Source organism: Lutra lutra, chromosome 9, assembly GCF_902655055.1.
Source record: "Lutra lutra chromosome 9, mLutLut1.2, whole genome shotgun sequence".
Taxonomy (NCBI): Eukaryota; Metazoa; Chordata; class Mammalia; order Carnivora; family Mustelidae; genus Lutra; species Lutra lutra.
The window spans coordinates 61,345,289-61,360,637 of NC_062286.1; the positions used below are offsets into that span (position 1 = coordinate 61,345,289).

At 39.8% G+C, this 15,349-nt stretch overlaps 1 long non-coding RNA gene across 1 annotated transcript; it reads left to right on the plus strand.

Moving 5' to 3' along the window:
• Positions 1 to 694: 694 nt before the first annotated feature.
• On the plus strand, positions 695 to 4,791 carry LOC125109498 (uncharacterized). Its single transcript, XR_007130252.1, has 3 exons — positions 695 to 756; positions 2,843 to 2,937; positions 4,409 to 4,791. It is a non-coding gene; the product is annotated as an uncharacterized LOC125109498 (long non-coding RNA).
• Positions 4,792 to 15,349: the final 10,558 nt, after the last annotated feature.

The following is a 15,349-nucleotide window of genomic DNA, read 5'->3' on the forward strand; positions in this document are numbered from 1 at the left end:
CTGTTCCAGTCTGGACAGGTTCCCTGTTAGACTATTACTCATCTTTCCTTCTAGGACTTCTCATTACTACTTTCCTATAGATTCTTTTGTCTCCTGTGTTCAATCCTTTGTTTCTTAGATTCCTTCCCTGTCTTGGTTTAATGCCTTGTTTTGCTGGAGCAGATTCTCCAATATCTTCCTAAGAAATGAAGAATAGGAGGTAATTTATTTGAGCCTCTAATCTGAAAACAGATATATTCTGCCCTCAAACTTGGTTAATAGTTTAGCTGGCTATAAAATTCTTCAGAATTTTGATGGCCTTTTTCAATTGTCTTCTCCATTCAAGTATTACTTTTAAAGTCAAATTTTGCCCTGATTCCCAAGCCTTTACATGTTACTGTTTTTCTCTGTGAAAGCTCCAGGATTCTGAAGTTTCAGGATGATGAGTCTTCCTTTATTAAGCTATACATTTTACAAAATATACCATTTTAAGTATATAACTAAAAGAGGTGTTGTGTTTTTTTTTTTTAAGATTTATTTATTTATTTATTTATTTATTCATTTGAGAGAGAGAGAGAGAGAAAGTGTGTGCCTGGAAGCACATGTGACCAGGGAGAGGCAAAGAGAGAGGGAGAGAAACTCTCAAACAGACTCCCCACTGAACACAGAGACTGATGCAGAGCTCCATTCTAGGACCCAGAGATGAAGAACTGAGCCAAAACCAAGAGTGTGCTGCTTAACTGACTGAACCACCCCGGCACCCCATAACTATAAGAGGTTTGTTTTGTTTTGTTTTGTTTTTGTGTGTGTGTGTGTGTTTTAAGGTTTTGACTTTTTTTTTTTTTAGGGCTCTATTTATTTATTTGACACACAGAGAGAGAGATCACAAGTAGGCAGACAGACAGCAGAGAGAAAGAGTGAAGCAGGCTCCCCACTGAGCAGAGAGCCTGCCTCGGGGCTTGATCCCAGGACCCTGAGACCATGACCTGAGCTGAAGGCAGAGGCTTAACTCTCTGAGCTACCCAGGTGCCCCAACTATAAGAGTTTTGAAACACACACATAATAATGTAATCTCTACCACATTATTGATATAAAATATTCCCAGCATCACCCTTTGCAGTTAATTTCCTCCTCCCAATCCTTGGTTCCTAGAAACTTCTGCTTAGCTTTCTATTACTATAGTTTTGCTTATTCTAGAATTTCATATAGAGTCATGCAGGATATAGTTTCATATGTCTGGTTTCTTTCCCTTGGCACTAATTCTTTTGAGATTAATCAATTTTGTTGTGCATATCAGTTTTTTCTTTACATTCCTTGTTGAGTAGTATTCCATTTTATCAATATACCACAATTTATACATTTACCTGAAAATGGACACCTAGGTTATTTCCAATTTTTGACTGTTATAAACATTTATATATAAACATTTGGCTGTTATAAATTTATATCATTTGTATGAATCTCTTTTCATTTCCCCAAGGTAAATATCCAGGAGTGACGTTTCCAGGTCATTTGATAAGTATGTGTTTGTGTGTATATATGTATATGTGTATACATATACACATACACACTCACACTTAGTTTTTATTTAATTTTCTAATTTAAATTCTAGCTAATTAACATACAGTGCAATAGTAAGTACATATTAACTTTATAAGAAACTGCTGAACTGTTTTTGCAAAGTGGTTATACCATTTTGCATTCCCAGCACTAGCACATGAAGGTTCTAGATGCTATGCATCCTCACCAATATTTGATGATGCAATCTTTTGAGTTTTGGGCATTCTAGTGGGTATAGTGCTATCTCATTCTGGGTCTAACTTGCAATTCCCTAATAACTAATATGTTGATTATCTTTTTAATTTTGATGAATTTCATGTAGTAGATCGAATAGTATTCCTCCAAAATTCATGTCCACCCAGAACTTCAGAAAGTGATCTGATTTGGAAATAAGATCTTTATAGATCTAATTAAGATAAGAATTGAGATAAGATCATACTGGATTAGGATAGGCCCTAAATCCAATGATATGATCCTTGAAAGAGACAGGAAAGGGCACACAAAGACACAGAGAAGACCACGTGAAGATGGAGGCAGAGATAGTGATTATATTGTATATAGATTCTGGTACCAATTCCAGTATATGGGGGTTTTCCCCACAACACCAAGCAATTCTCCCACACAGCTAGGTATCTTACAATTCAACTCATTTCTGACACTATCTACCCAGAGATAATATCAGATTCCTCAAGTTAGCCATTCAGTCCCACAAGATTGCCTCCCACTTCAGATGTTAATCACAAGCCCAGGTTGTTACTTATATTTCTGACCAATTCACTATAAATTGGTTCACCTTCCCCCTCCTTGGGTTAGATTAATTTGCTAGAGCAGCTCATACAACTCAGGAAACCCATTTACTCATTAGGTTACTCATTTATTGCAAAGGATATGAATCAACAGCCAGATGAAGAGACACATGGGATAAGGTCCCCAAATGAAGGTGGTTCTGTCCCTGTGGATTTCAGTGCCTGGCACAATAGCACATGGTTCCCCATCTAGAAAACTCTCTGAACCCATCTTCTGGGGTTTTTCTGGAGACTTCATTACACAGGTATAGTTGATGAAATCACTAACCAGAGATCAGGGCAGGTAGAGGATAGGACTGAAAATTCCAACCCTCTAATCACATGGTTTGTTCTCCCAGCAACCAGCCCCCTCCTTAGGTGGGGGTCCCAAAGTCACCTCATTAATATAACAAAAGACACATTTGTTTTTCTTACCACTTGGGAAATTCCAGAGTTTTAGGAGCTCTGTGCAAGAAAGGAGGACAAACACCAAATATATATTTCTTATTATATGCCAGAAATTACCATCAGCTAGAAGAAGCAAGGAAGGTTTCCCTTGGAGACTTCAAAGAGGATATGGCCCTGCCACACCTTGAGTTTGACCTCCAGAAATGTGAGAAAACTTTCCCGTGCTTTTAAGTCACCTTGTTTGGGGTAACTTGTTATGACAGCCTTGGAAAACTTACACAGTCCAATGTATCCATTTGTTTTCTTTTATTGTTCTTGCTTTTTGTGTTCTACTTAAGAAATTTTTGCTTTATACAGGTTACTAAGATTCTTTTTTTTTCCCTCTAGTTTTATGGTTTTAGCTTTTACATTTAAGTCTATAATCCATTTCACATTAATATTTTATATGCTGTGGAGTAAGAATTAGGGTTAACTTTTTATTCTAGCATTATTTATTGAAAAAAAATTATCCATTCCCCACTGAATTGCCTAGGAAACTTGGTCAAAAATTAATTAGCCATAATTCTGTGGACTTATTTCTGGACTCTTTATTCTGTTCCCATGATCATCTTTTTTTTTTTTTAAAGATTTTATTTATTTATTTGACATACAGAGATCACAAGTAGGCAGAGAGAGAGGAGGAAGCAGGCTCCCTGCTGAGCAGAGAGCCCGATGTGGGGCTCGATCCCAGGACCCTGGGATCATGACCTGAGCCGAAGGCAGAGGCTTTAACCCACTGAGCCACCCAGGCACCCACCATGATCATCTTTCACGTGATCATCTTTCATGTGATATTGTGACAATATCACAATGTCTTGATTTCTATAGCTTAATAATAGGTTTTGAAAACAAGATAGTGTAAGTCCTCCAACTATGCTATTTTTCAAAACTGGGGTTCTTTAGATCTTTTGCATTTCCATCTAAATTTTAGAATCGGCTTGCCCGTTTTTACAATTGGAATTTTTTTTTTTTATTTTAGTTATTTGACAGACAGAAATCACAAGTAGGCAGAGAGGCAGGCAGAGAGAGAGGAAGGGAAGCAGGCACCCTGCTGAGCAGAGAGCCCGACGCGGGCGGGGCTCGATCCCAGGACCCTGAGACCATGACCTGAGCCGAAGGCAGAGCTTAACCCACTGAGCCACCCAGGCGCCCCTACAATTGGAATTTTTAATTGTTTGTTGCTAGTACATAGAAATATAATAGCTTTTTGGATATTAACCTTGTATCCTGTGAACTTGCTGATTCATTTATTAGTTCTAGTAGCTTTTTGTAGAATTTTTAAAGATTTTACATAGAGGGACGCCTGGGTGGCTCAGTTTTAAGCATCTGCCTTTGGTTTGGATCATGATTCTGGGATCTTGGGATCAAGTCTTACACTGGGCTCTCTGTTCAGCAGGAGGCATGCTTCTCCCTCTCGTCTCCCCCTCCCCTGCTTGTGTTCCTTCTCTTGCTATGTCTCTCTCTGTCAAATAAATAAATAAAATCTTAAAAAAATATATTTTACATAGATAACAATGTCTTATGTGAATAGAAAGAACTTTACTTCTTTTCCACTCTGTGGAAGATACATGGAAAAAATTAAATTTCTTTTTCTTTTATTATTTATTTATTGTTTGTTTTTGTTTATTGCCTTACAGAGAACTGCCTAGGACCTCCAACACAGTGTTCAGTAGATGGTACTAAATTGTGCATTCTTGCCTTGTTCTTGATCTCCGGGGGAAGTCATTCAAACTTACACCCTTTTTTTTCAATCTTACACTGTTAAGCATGATGCAACATTAAACCTTTTTGATCGTTAAACCTTATGTTCCTGGTATAAGCCCCACTTGGTCATAATGCGTTATCCATTTTATATATTATTGAATTTAATTTGCTAATATTTTGTTAATAATTTTACATCATGTTCATGAGGATTGCTGGTCTGTAGTTTTCTTGTGATATTCTTGATGGTTTTGGCATCAAGGTGATGCTGACTTCATAGAATGTGTTGGAAAACATTACTCTTCCTTTGCTTTATGGAAAACTTTGTGTAGAATTGGTATTATTTCTTCTTAAGTATCTGGTAGGTTCTCAGTGAAGCTGTCTGGTCCTAGCATTTTCTTTGTGGGGGTTTTCAATAAATTAATTTCTTTAGTAGGTGTAGGATTAAGTTATATATCTTCTTTTGAATGAACGTTGGTACTTTGTTTCTTTAAAGGAAAATGTACATTTTATCCATGTTGTCAAAATTAATTTTGAAAGTTGTTTATAATATTATCCTATGATGCTTTTAATGTCTATAGGTTCTATAATGATATTTTCTCTCTCATTCCTGATACTGGTAATTTGTGCCATTGCTCTCTCTCTCTCTTTCTTTTTTCCCCCGATGAATCTTTTTTTTTTTTTTAAGATTTTTTAAATTTATTTGACAGAGGGAGACACAGCAAGAGAGGAAACAGAAGTAGAGGGAGTGGGAGAGGGAGAAGCAGGCTTCCCACTGAGCAGGGATTCTGAGGCGGGGCTTGATCCCAGGACCTGGGATCAGGACCTGAGCTAAAGGCAGACGCTTAACAACTGAAGCCCCATCCCAATATATCTTTTTTCTGTTTCATGGCTCTCTCCATGATGGTTTCACAATTTTACTCCATTATTTTTGTTTTCTATTTCATTGATCTTTTCTTTTATCTTTATATTTCCTTTCTTCTGTATACTTTGGCTTTAATTTGTTCTTCTATTTCTAGTTTCTGAAGTTAGAAGCTAAAGTCATAGACTTATTAAGACCTTTCTTCTTTTCTAATATAGGTATGTAGTGCTATCAATTTCCCATTAATACTGCCTTGGTTGTACCCACAAATGTTGATAGGTTGTTGTTATTTTCATTTAGTTCAGAATACTTTCTAACTTCCTTTTTGTTCTCCTTTTGGCCCACAAGTTATATAGAGTATATTTAGTTTAAGTATTTGGAGGATATTCCAGAGATCTTTTCATTATTTAATTTTATTTTGGTGAGAGAAAATACTTTGTGTAGGTTGATTCTTTTTGGATTTATTGAGACTGGTCTTATGGTCCAGAAGATGATTAGAAATATAATCCACCTGCAGCACCTGGGTGGCTCAGCTGGTGAAGCATCTGACTCTTGATCTCAGCTCAAGTGTTGATCTCAGGGTTGTGAGTTCAAGTCTCAGGTTGGGCTCCATGTTGGGTATGGAACCTAATTAAAAAAAAAAAATCCACCTAATGGGGAAAAATGTTATCATTATCATGCTAATAAAAGGACTAAGGTCTGAGCAACAATATGTTTCTTTTCTTTTTTAAGATTTTATTTTTAAGTAATCACCACACCCAACATGGGGCTCAAGCTTACAACTCCGAGATCAAGAGTCACCCACTGTACCAACTGAGCCAGCCGGGTGCCTCAATATTTATCATAAATCAGTATATTGGAGTTTGGATTTTACACATCAGTCTGATGAGCTCAGTGAATATGAGTTCTTTACTGAGAGAACAAGCTGCCTCTTAATGTTCACTACATACAATGGCAAAGATCTTAATTGAAAACTGAACATTTCAGTCTTTCAGTTATTTTCAAATATCCATATATCCATTTCAGGATATTTTCAAATATCCATATATCTATTTCAGGATATTTTCAAATATCCATATATTTTTTTTAAAGATTTTATTTATTTATTTGACAGAGATGACAAGCAGGCAGAGAGGCAGTCAGAGAGAGAGGAGGGAAGCAGGCTCCCCGCTGAGCAGAGAGCCCGATGCGGGGCCCGATCCCAGGATCCTGGGATCACGACCTGAGCCGAAGGCAGAGGCTTTAACCCACTGAGCCACCCAGGCGCCCCCTCAAATATCCATATATTTTTATTCATGTATTTGTTTTACCTTTAGAACATAAATGGTGATTTTAGGCCCCTGAATAAATTGTCCTTGCTTGGATTACTTTGTTTCTCATCTGAAAATTTAAAATTAAGTAAATTTAATTGACTATATTTATACATGAATGTATTTTGAGAGGAAGTCTCTGTTGCTCAGTATCACTGATTTAGCAGTTTAAGTGGCCAGTAAATATGTAGAATTTGAGCCTCCTTGGAATCAGTCCCAAAGTTCTATTCATGAACATATTGAAATTAAATATTTTCAGAGCCACTAGATGGTGTGTAAATACACTGACTCAGGATATTTTTCATTGTGCTACTAGGCATCATAACTGCAATATCTGAATAAAAATTGCTAACCTATTAAAAGAAGTTGCTGGGGTGCCTGGCTGGCTCAGTCAGAAGCGCACGCAACTCTTGATCTTAGGGTCATGAGTTGGAGCCCCACGTTGGTGTAGAGATCACATACATATATACATAAAAACATTTTTAAAAATTTTTTTAAGTTGTTGCCAGTGTCAAAAAGCAAAGACAAAGCAAAACCAATGAAAAAAGTGACCCTCTGCTTCTCCCACAAAGCAGAGGGGAGTGGCCAGGGAATAGAAAAGCCTTATCCTTTCTGTGCTGTCTTCACAGCCAATACTTAGTCTCTAGTGTGCCTCAAGGCCTCCTCTGTCGTTTCATGACTGGGGCATAGTGACAGTAGGATCCGCTTAAGTCATCAAGCCCTTGTGAAACTGCTTTCTCTCATGAGGCTCTCCAGCTGTTTTAAGCCCTCATTTTCAATACTGTCTTAATATATGTATGTAGGCCCCACATGCCCAATAGGAGGCATTAGGCCTTTCAATTGCACAATATAAAGTTGTATAGAAAACTAAGTGGTGTAGTACCAGATCTCAGGAACCAATCATCAGTCTGGGGAGAGGGAAAACTTTTGTTCTAAAATAACCACAAGTCCGGGGGGCTCCTGGCTGGCTCAGTCAGTAGAACATGCAACTCTTGAGCTTGGGGTGGTGAGTTCGAGCCCCCTGTCAGAGGGTAGATTGTAATCTTAATTTTTTTTTTTTAAGATTTTATTTATTTGTCAGAGAGAGAGGGAGAGAGAGCGAGCACAGGCAGACAGAATGGCAGGCAGAGGCAGAGGGAGAAGCAGGCTCCCCGCCAAGCAAGGAGCCCAATGTGGGACTCGATCCCGGACGCTGGGATCATGACCTGAGCCGAAGGCAGCTGCTTAACCAACTGAGCCACCCAGGCGTCCCTGTAATCTTAATTTTTAAAAAACTTTAAAATAACCACAAATCTGGATGTGCAAGATGAAATTATCCACTCCCATTTATAACATGTCAATGATAATTTAACCCCTTTTGTCTGGTAAGTATTTTCCAACCAATTAAACATTGTTGGCACATCATGGTAAGTTTTACGAAAAAGAGAAAAAAGTATTACTAAATTCAACCTTAAATTTAAAGCAAAGAAATGAAAGAAACATTCCTTGCATCTACCACAAGCGTACAACAAGTTAGGCTTTTTCTGGAGAAAAATTTGTCCTGAAGTTCCTCCACAGCTTTTTAAAAAAATAATCTATAGAATTCTAACTCCCTTCACATTCACTAATGTCTCTTTGTGGACATTGTTCAATGTGAAAGGAAGAATTGAAGTAAAAATGTTTATAATTCAAGAAGTCTTTTTGTGAGAGATAATGAAGTTAGAAACAAAATCCCCACAAACCAAACCTCCAGAATTTCACTAACTTCACTTTTCTGGGCTCTCATCCAAGGGTGAACAAGAAAAAAAGCACCTACACGTGGTGCCAGGAGAAAACACAGAATTTTGGGTAGGGAATCAGAAAACCTAAATGCTGACCCTGGCTTTGTCACTAACTTGTTGGGTGAAATAAAAGTAAGCTGCTTCGTCTTTCTGCTCTAGAGTTCCTCATCTCTAAAGTCAGGGGATTGGATTAATAAATTCCAACATTCCTATAGACTCCTCCCTCTGTTTTTTTTGGTTTCCAAGGCTCCCTGCTCTCTGTGTTCTCCTAATATTTCTGGTTCCTCCTTTTTCGCAATTCTTCTTCCTAATGTCGCATAAAGGTAGAAGTCTGTCTAGTAAGCTGTCGCTGACTCCCTTTTTTCTCTAATCCTCTCCTGCGATATTATATTCTCTGTGGTGGATACTGGTGTATCACCCAGACCCCTCCTTTTTTGTTCTTGTTTAAGGTTTTATTTTTAAGTAATCTCCACACCTAAGTGGAGTTCCAACTCACAACCCCAAGATCAAGAGCCCCACACTCCACTGCCTGAGCCAGCCAGGTGCCTTCCAGATCTCCTCCTTCTATACTGACTTTCCTTTCCTCAGCTGCTGGGAAGGTCGGAGGATGACAACTCAGCTGAGTTCCTCTCTGGGAATTGCCCTCATGCAAAGAGAGCCACCTTACCCAAGGTCACATCCTCTTCCTGAGGAAAGCCACATCCAATGTTTGTTCAGTATGGGAGAAGAGCCAATCCCCTTACTCCAAGATGGGATAACTTTGAAAAGCCAGCCATACCTGCTCCAGAATTCTCCTGGTTTCTGTTGTAACTGCATTGCAGCTCAACTCAGTTCAACAGGTGTTGATCCTGAGAGCACTCCTCAGCAAACCACCTACACAAAAATATTCATCTCAGTGTCTGTTTCTTGTTTCTCCAAGTTAAGACAGCTGGTGCCAGGAGTGATTCAAAGAAGCCGACTGTAAAATGAGATATTGGAACTAGACCACCCACCTTCCACATGGCAGTGAGTACCCCATCACTGGTGGCCAGAGGAACATGATAAGCTCTTGCTATGCGGTACTACTATTAAAATTTTCACTAGTGGTAGAATACTAATGGAAGGGGATACAACAGCTTTTGAGAGGTTGGGGAAAGTACTAACAGTAGTGTTAACCAGAGTGAAATCAGATGGATTTTTCTGAGTGTCACCGATGCATTGGAAAAAAGACATCAGAAGACTAAGAGTGATTAATCATCAACTGAAGGCCAAGTGTGAAAACCAGAGGGCCTCGTTGGAAGCATATACAAAGATTCTCATCTCCTGCAGCCAGAGGTCAAAAAAAAATGTAGATGGACCCAGACCCTGGACTTAATTATAAGGGTAGTGGAAACCCAAAGAAATTTGAATTCTCCAGTATGCTGTGCCAAGGTCAGGGCTCTGAGTAAGAAGAGGTGAAATCTCAAAACTAGGGATGGGAACATGGATTGATCCACACAGAAACTTTGAAACTTGGGGTTCCTGGGTGGCTCAGTCATTAGGCGTCTGGCTTTAGCTCAGGTCACGATTCCAGGGTCCTGGGATGGAGCCCCGCATCAGGCTCCCTGCTTGGCGTGGGAAGCCTGCTCCTCCCTCTCCCACTCCCCCTGCTTGTGTTCCCTCTCTTGCTGTGTCTCTCTCTGTCAAATAATAAAATCTTTAAAAAAAAAAAAAAGAAAGAAAGAAAGAAAGAAAGAAAGAAACTTTGAAATTATGAATCTCTCTAAACTTTCTGGGCCAGCAGAAATGGCCCACTGCTCCTGTTAAGGCTTCACATAAATCATGCGAGTCCCCTCAACCTAGATAAGAAATCAAAGAAGGATTTTCAAGAGCAGCCTACCACTTGAACAATACAACCCAGCAAACATTATGGTATTAGAAGTGTCAGTGGTGGGAAAGGATGCCATGTGAAACTTCTGGCAACTTCCAATAGAGAATCACAATGTAGATCCCAAAGGTACTGGAGTAAGGCTATGCCAACTTCAGTGTAGAATTTTCCACCATTTGAAAAATAGCCCCAAACATGCTATTGTACTCTGGTAAAGACAGAAGATCTGATTATAGGATATCAAGTGAACACTAGGCTGCCTATTACAAGATTGTTTCTATCAGGCCCATCTGTTACAAGTGGAAGTGGTAAATATGGGATCAGGCAGGAACAGTGTCAGGACAGCACAGTATGTTGCATAAGCAGGTGATCCAGAACCCCCTGTCATCCTCTGCTGGTATACTGATGTCTCTCCGTCAGCTCACACCTACAGCTGCCTTGGCATATTCAGAGGATCCACTGGGGCTTTCTTGGGAGTCTCTGACTCATTTTTGAAGGTAAATGGACAAGCGTGACAGCCATAGTCTAAGAAGTTTCTGGTAGAGGCTTCCCCACAGGCTGTGGGAAGAGAAGTAACATGAGGTAGGAATATACCTGAAAGGAGAAAGACTAAAACATAAGGTTGAGGGCCTGTCACCCAAACCACCAAGAAAGCCACCTAGATCAGCGAAGTGCTGACTGAGGGTAAGGGAATTCTAGAATGGGTAGTGGAGGAGGGTCACCCTGAGTTATAGTTCTACCTGAAGTCCAGCTATATTAGAGAGGGCTGAGTCCATCCCACCAACCTTTCTTTTACAAGTTTCCCCCAGGAAAAGAGACCAGTTAGAATTCTGGAGGTGTTGAACTTGCTTTATAAAGCAAGTGTGTCTGAGTGACATAATAGGTAGGCTGTCGTGGATGCTGTGCTGTATTGCCCAGGCCCTCTGTTCTGGACCAAGGCACTTATTCTCCCAGATACTGGTTGTGTTGGTTGCCAAAAACTCCCAGCTAAGTCTTTCTCCAAGGATTGCCTTCAGCAGATGAGTACTTTCTCCCCTCCAAGATCATTTCCCTTGCCTGGCATAAAGTCCAGGACCCTTGCCCCAAGATGGGACACCTCTGAAGGCCCATCCCTGCTTGAGAAGCCCCAATGGGTCATCTGAGGCCTCTGTTGCAACCATGTTGCTGTTCAGCTCCTCTCACTGCCCATTCCTCCTGCATTCACTCCCACACAGGTATCATCCCGTGGGCACATCCCCTGTGACATCCTACACACCGGGGTTTTGGGGTGTTAATGTTTAATGGGTACTGTTGCAGTTTGAGAAGATGAAAAGTTCTGAAGATAGATGGTGGTGATGGTTGCACAATAATTTAAATGCATTTAATGCCACTGAGCTGCACAGTAAAAAATGGTAAAAATTGTAACACTTATGTTATTCTATTTTACCACAATAAAAAAAACTCCTGCACATGAATCTTCCTCAGGGTCTTCTTTCTTAAGGAACCTAACCAAACAACCTCTGTGAATATGGCAAAAATTGCTAGCTTCCACCAATATTCATCCTTTCTTTTTCTTTAATAATGGAACTCAGCCCGAAACTGCAAGCAGTCTTGCCTTTGGCCGTGGGATATGAGACGTGTAACTAGGATGTGAGACATGTGACTAAGTTTGGCCAGTTGGGTGTGAGAAGTATATGGGCCACTTCCTGGTCATGCTGTTAAAGTAATAGGCATGTCCTTCCCTGGTCTCCACTGTTTTCTGCTGGCCATGATGCAGATGCAGTGGCAGGAGCTGGAGACAGAGATGGAAGTGAGAGATAGAAGATGACAGAGTCACCCTACCAATCCTAGACTGATTATCTCTAGCTGTTACAGGAGATATAAATCAACTTCTGTATTGTTTAAGCCATGGAATTTGAGGTATCTTTGTTACGACAGCTCGGCTTGTATCTTCGCACTTTGACTCCAAAATTCATTCCTCTAACCCTGACTCCTTTTACAAACAGCTATTTCTTGTCCCCTGTTTTGAGACTCAGCATGTTCACACCATAATTTATCCTAATGCTTTCTAAGCTTTGTTCCTCCTTTGTTCTTTATTTCTAATAATACCACAATTTCCTGTTTTTGAAGAAAGAGCCTTGAACATTCACACAGCAGAATACAATTCAGCCATTAAAAAGGAGGAGGAGGTAGCCCAAGATATACTGATCATGGAACCACTCCCAAGATCTGTTGTTAAGTGAAGAAAGTAAAGTGCAGTACAATGTCTGTAATATACCACTATTTGTGTTAGAAAAAATAAAAGACTACTTACCTCTGTAAATATTTGTATGTGCATAGAATATCTTGGGAAGGATAACCAAAGCCTTGAGTTGCTACTCTATTTAATTTATTTATTTTAGATTTTTTCTTTCTTTCTAAAGTAGTCTTTACATACAACATGGGGTTTGAATTCACAACCCAGAGATCAAGAGTTTCGTGCTCCACCAACTAAGCCAGCCAGGCACTCCTGTTTGGGTTGCTGCTCTAGATAGGACAGCTGGGGGACAAGGTGGCAGAAAAACTAAGTTCTTACATATACCTGTTCGAATTGTGTACTGTGTGCAAAGAGCTGCTAGATTGTGCAACCCAAGGATGCACTATTCAAATTCTAATCTGTGTAACCAGCACCTCTGGGATTGTGCTGTGTGTGCCCTGGGCGACTGTGCATATCATATATGCATGTTTTACATACTCAAAAAAAAGTTCAAGAAAATATGCTTACTCTTTGTTCTATAGTTTAAACAAAACAGCTATTTTCTGAAACTGTCTCAATTAAAATATCCTAGGATTTCAGAGATTTCTGTCTGGATTGTTATTTACATCTCTGTTACCAACCATCAATTTAAAAATGAGCTTTTATTAGGATTTTAGAGTTCCCACTCAATTTTTTTTTAAAGATTTTACTTATTTATTTGACAGACAGAGATCACAAGTAGGCAGAGAGGCAGGCAGAGAGAGCGGGGAAAGCAGGCTCCCTGCTGAGCAGAGAGCCTGATGCAGGTCTTGATCCCAGGACCCTGAGACCATGACCTGAGCTGAAGGCAGAGGCTCAACCCACTGAGCCACCCAGGCGTTCCGTAGAGTTCCCACTCTTAAAAAAAAAAAAACAAAAATAAAAAAGAGTTCCCACTCTTTTCAGGAACTTCCTTCAGCACTCAAAGGACCAGGCAGCTTTTTCCTCCAAAGAACTCCAAGGTGAGGGGCGCCTGGGTGGCTCAGTGGGTTAAGCCGCTGCCTTCGGCTCAGGTCATGATCCCAGGTCCTGGGTTCGATCCCCACATCGGGCTTTCTGCTCAGCAGGGAGCCTGCTTCCTCCTCTCTCTCTGCCTGCCTCTCTGCCTACTTGTGATTTCTCTCTGTCAAATAAATAAATAAAATCTTTAAAAAAAAAAAAAAGAACTCCAAGGTGAGATCGGAGGAGGCAGAACACTAAAACCCACCTAACGGTGTGATCCCCACAATTCTCCACCTCCTCCTCCTCCTAGGAGCTATCAGTGATCAATTATTTAGTAGGGACTGAGGACCTGAAAAATGTCCTTAACTTTAGACCCTGCAAATTCTGCTACTATGAATTTCCGATGTATCCTAAGGAAAGCATCCGCAGTATACACGAAGGTGTATGTACCAGAATGCTCACGTGTCTTATTTCTATTTCTGTTGTCTAAAAACAAACCACAGAGCCATAGATATAGGACTCGTTAAATCTAGTACAGTTCATCTACGTAATGGAACTCAAGATGTTAGAAGAATAATGAAATGGGAAAATGATTACATTGTATTGATAAATGATAAAAGCAAATTACAAGGCATAGGTAAGGGTATTATCCTAAGACAATCCCAATGTGGTGTTTTTGTTTGTTTGTTTTAAGTAAGCTCTGCACCCAACGTGGGGTTTGAACTGCTAACCCTGAGGTCAAGAGTTGCATGCTCTTGGGGCACCTGGGTGGCTCAGTTTTTAAGCGTCTGCCTTTGGCTCATGTCATGATCTCAGGGTTCTGGGATGGAGCCCTACATCAGGCTCCCTGTTTGGCGGGTTGCCTGCTTCCCCTTCTCCCATTCCCTCTTCTTGTATTCCTGCTCTCGCTGTGTCTCTCGCTGTCAAATAAATTAAATCTTAAAAAAAAAAAAAAAAAAGGGGGCGCCTGGGTGGCTCAGTGGGTTAAGCCGCTGCCTTCGGCTCAGGTCATGATCCCAGGTCCTGGGTTCGAGCCCCACATCGGGCTTTCTGCTCAGCAGGGAGCCTGCTTCCTCCTCTCTCTCTGCCTGCCTCTCTGCCTACTTGTGATTTCTCTCTGTCAAATAAATAAATAAAATCTTAAAAAAAAAAAAAAAAAGAATTGCATGCTCTTAACTGAACCAGCCAGGTACCCCCCAATTTGTTTTTTTAAGAAATGTGTATAACTGTATCTGGAGGAGATATTCGCCAATATGTTAATACTGCCTTTCTTTGGGAGTTGGGCTTATTGTGCTTGCCTGAATTTTCTCAAGTTACAATTAATCCATTTTCTCTTATAATTAAAAAAAGGTTACCCCCACCCAAAGTCAATTTGAGGGGTTCTTTGTGCATTTTTTGTTCCTCATTAGTCTCCCATAGTATTCTGAGGCATATATATATATGCACCAATTTTAAATGAGAAGCATCAATCCTGGGTTATGTAAAGAATTCTTCCAACTTGATTATATATACTACAACGAGGAGGTAAGAGTAGAGGGGTGGCAGATGATAAGGGGGTAAGGGTGGGTAAAACAGATTAAATGGTTTTGTTACCTTTGTTGTAAGTTTTCCTTCCAGAAAAAGTAACTTAATGATTTTCTAGCTAAATGAGCTATTTTACATTTGTAGAGATGACAAACTTCACTATTCACCAGAACCATATGCTTTTTTGGTATTCATACAGGCTTTGAAGTCTAAAATACATGCTGTTTAGGAATGTTAGTCTAGACTAGAGAATAATAGCTCTCCCCTAAATAATATATAAGTATCTTTTTAAATTAACCCTTGGCAAGAGGAAATTTTAAAAATAGAAGATGTTGGTCAGAATCAAGTTCTATAAATTAGTATATTCCTTGTAAAACAT